The sequence below is a fragment of the Ranitomeya variabilis genome, chromosome 3 (assembly GCF_051348905.1).
Source record: "Ranitomeya variabilis isolate aRanVar5 chromosome 3, aRanVar5.hap1, whole genome shotgun sequence".
In the NCBI taxonomy this organism is placed as follows: domain Eukaryota; kingdom Metazoa; phylum Chordata; class Amphibia; order Anura; family Dendrobatidae; genus Ranitomeya; species Ranitomeya variabilis.
In genome coordinates, this window is record NC_135234.1 from 80,694,940 (window position 1) to 80,698,233 (window position 3,294).

Consider the following 3,294-nt stretch of genomic DNA (forward strand, 5'->3'; position numbering starts at 1 on the left):
ACCTGCATCCGTAGCATCCCCGACTCTGCTTCATCAGTTCACGGGGCTGAGAAATCAAATTCATGACTTCTCAGCCCCGTGACAGACCTGGAATGAGCTTCCAGCGCCTGCGATCAGCTGACTATCAGCTGACCGGCCGGGACATCAGCTGGTTTGTCGGTATACCGATCAATCACATGAACGGCCGGGACATCACCTGATTGGTCCAATCAGCTGATGTCCCGGCCCGTTCAGTTGATTGATAGGGATACCCACAAACCACCCGATGTCCCGGCCGGTCAGCGAGACAATCAGCTGATCTGCCAGACGCTGGAAGCCGCGGAGGGGACCGGACGCCTCATCCATCCATGGGATAGGTGAGCATCCATTTTTTTTGCTTTCTGTATGTAGTGCAGACATGCTGCCACTACATACAGTGCACGGGGGACACACACACACACACACACATACATACACGCGGGGGCGGGGGGGACACGGCACACACATAGGGCGCACACGGCACACACACAGTGGGGGGACACACGCACAGGGGGGGCACACACACAGTGGGGGGGGCACACGCACAGGGGGGGACACACGGCACACACACAGTGGGGGGGGGACACACGCACAGGGGGGACACACACGGCACACGCACAGGGGGCACACACACGGGGGATACTTACCGTCTCGATCAGCAGCCCCACGTTTATGCTCATTCTGTTGAAGGACTCCATGCTGCTTCACTGGGGGGCGGGGGCTTCCCTCTTCCTGTCCGACGTCACGTCCGGTCCTGGGTGTCAACCCCTCCGTACAAAGACGCCGACACCCAGGACAAAGGCGCTGTGTGTGGACGGTAATATGGGGCCCTATGGGGATACGCAGACACGCCGCTGCGTAAAGAATTGACATGTCAATTCTTTTTACGCCGGCGTGTTTGCAGACAAAAGCGCCGCGTTTTTTTGCGGTGTGTCTGAACGGCAAAGTGAATTTCTCATTCACTTTGCCGGCAGACGAAAATGACATTGCGCATTTTTGAAAAGCGCCCGCAAAATAGCGCTCAAAAATGCGCTATGTCTGAAAGTAGCCTAAAATTGCAAAAACTGCTGACATTACACATTTTCGGTTAAATTCCCACAATTAATATGTGGTGCTGCAGACGTTCTGCACCATGGTAACTTGCATTTGAGTGTTTTTTTTACATGTGTTTTTTTTTTTCCCCCACTATTGTTTTTCTTTTTCGTATGTCACATTTTTAATCAAACTGCTTTGTTGTAGAAAATTACAGTTTTCTGGGTCACTTATCTTTATTAAAAATATATTGATAGTCATGAGTGCATTATACTGTACTTCCACTGCAGATTTTCTATATGGATTTTCTGCATCTCATGAAAGTCTATGGGGAATATTTGCAATTATATATTGCCTGCTAGATGTGAGGAAGTTTTCAAAAATTCTCTACAGGTAAAGCTTCAACTTGCTGCAGTTGTAATATGCTGTGGGTTTTGCACATAAAAAAAATAGGCAGCAGAAAAAAAAAATGCAACAAATGGTCATTGTGGGAACTTGCATACGAGACATCATTTTTTAAATCAGGCTTTTTTCACCTATACATGTATATATGTTATATGGATGCCTCTGATTGCATTACAAAATCTTACGTTTTACTCAAATTAAATGCAAAAAGGAGTACACCCTACATCAAAAAAATACTACATCTAGCATTTTGTATGACTGCCATGATTTTTAAGGACAGCTCCAAATCTTCTAGGCATGGAATTAACAAGATATTGTAAAATCTATCTTTTTCCATTCTTCAAAAATGACTTCTTTTAAAGATGGATGCTGGATGGAGAGTGATGACAACTTGTCTCTTCAGAATCCACCATTTCATTGGGTTCAGATCATGGACACTTGGCCACGGAATCACGTTCACCCTGTTCTTCTTCATCACTCCAGTATAGATGGAAGTGCTTTACCCGGCTGCAGCCACTATACAGTTGACGGAGCTGTGCAGCACCTCCACCAGAAACAGCTGATCGTCGGGGGGTGCCAGGTGTTGCACTAGTACCAATGACATATTGATGACCTATCCTAACAATAGGCCATCAATGTAAAAGTTTCTTTAACCCCTTTCTGTCATTGGACGTACTATTCCGTCCATGTGGGGTGGGCCCTACTTCCCAAGGACGGAATAGTACGGGGGGGGAGCGCGGCCGGGTGTCAGCTGACTATTGCAGCTGACATCCGGCACTATGTGCCAGGAGCGGTCACGGACCGCCCCCGGCACATTAACCCCCGGCACATTGCGATCAAACATGATCGCAGTGTTCCGGCGGTACAGGGAAGCATCGCGCAGGGAGGGGGCTCCCTGCGTGCTTCCCTGAGACGATCGGTACAAGGCGATGTGCTCACCTTGTACCGAGCTTCTCCTCCCTGCAAGCCCCAGATCCAAAATGGCCGCGGGGCTGCATCCAGGTCCTGCAGGGAGGTGGCTTACCAGCGCCTGCTCAGAGCAGGCGCCGGGAAGCCTCCAGCAGTGCACGTCAGATCACCGATCTGACACAGTGCACAGCAAAGTGTCAGATCGGCGATCTGTCACTTTACTGTGATGTCCCCCCCTGGGGCAAAGTGAAAATGTAAAAAAAAAAAAATCCTAAATAAATAATAATAATAAAAAAATATTGTTCCAATAAATACATTCCTTTAGCAAAATAAAAATACAATAAAAGTACACATTTAGTATCGCCGCGTCCGTAACGACCCGACCTATAAAACTGTCCCACTAGTTAACCCCTTCAGTGAACACCGTAAAAAAAAAAAAAGAGGCAAAAAACAACGCTTTATCATACCGCTGAAGAAAAAGTGGAATAACATGCGATCAAAAAGACGGATATAAATAACCATGGTACCGCTGAAAATGTCATCTTGTCCCGCAAAAACGAGCCACCATACAGCATCATCAGCGAAAAAATAAAAGTTATAGTCCTCAAAATAAAGCGATGCAAAAATAATTATTTTTTCTATAAAGTAGTTTTTATCGTATAAAAGCGCCAAAACATAAAAAAATGATATAAATGAGGTATCGCTGTAATTATACTGACCCGAAGAATAAAACTGCTTTATCAATTTTACCAAACGCGGAACGGTATAAGCGCCCCCACCCAAAAGAAATTCATGAATAGCTGGTTTTTGGTCATTCTGCCTCACAAAAATCAGAATAAAAAGCGATCAAAAAATGTCACATACCCGAAAATGTTACCAATAAAAACGTCAACTCGTCCCGCAAAGAACAAGACCTCACATGACTCTGTG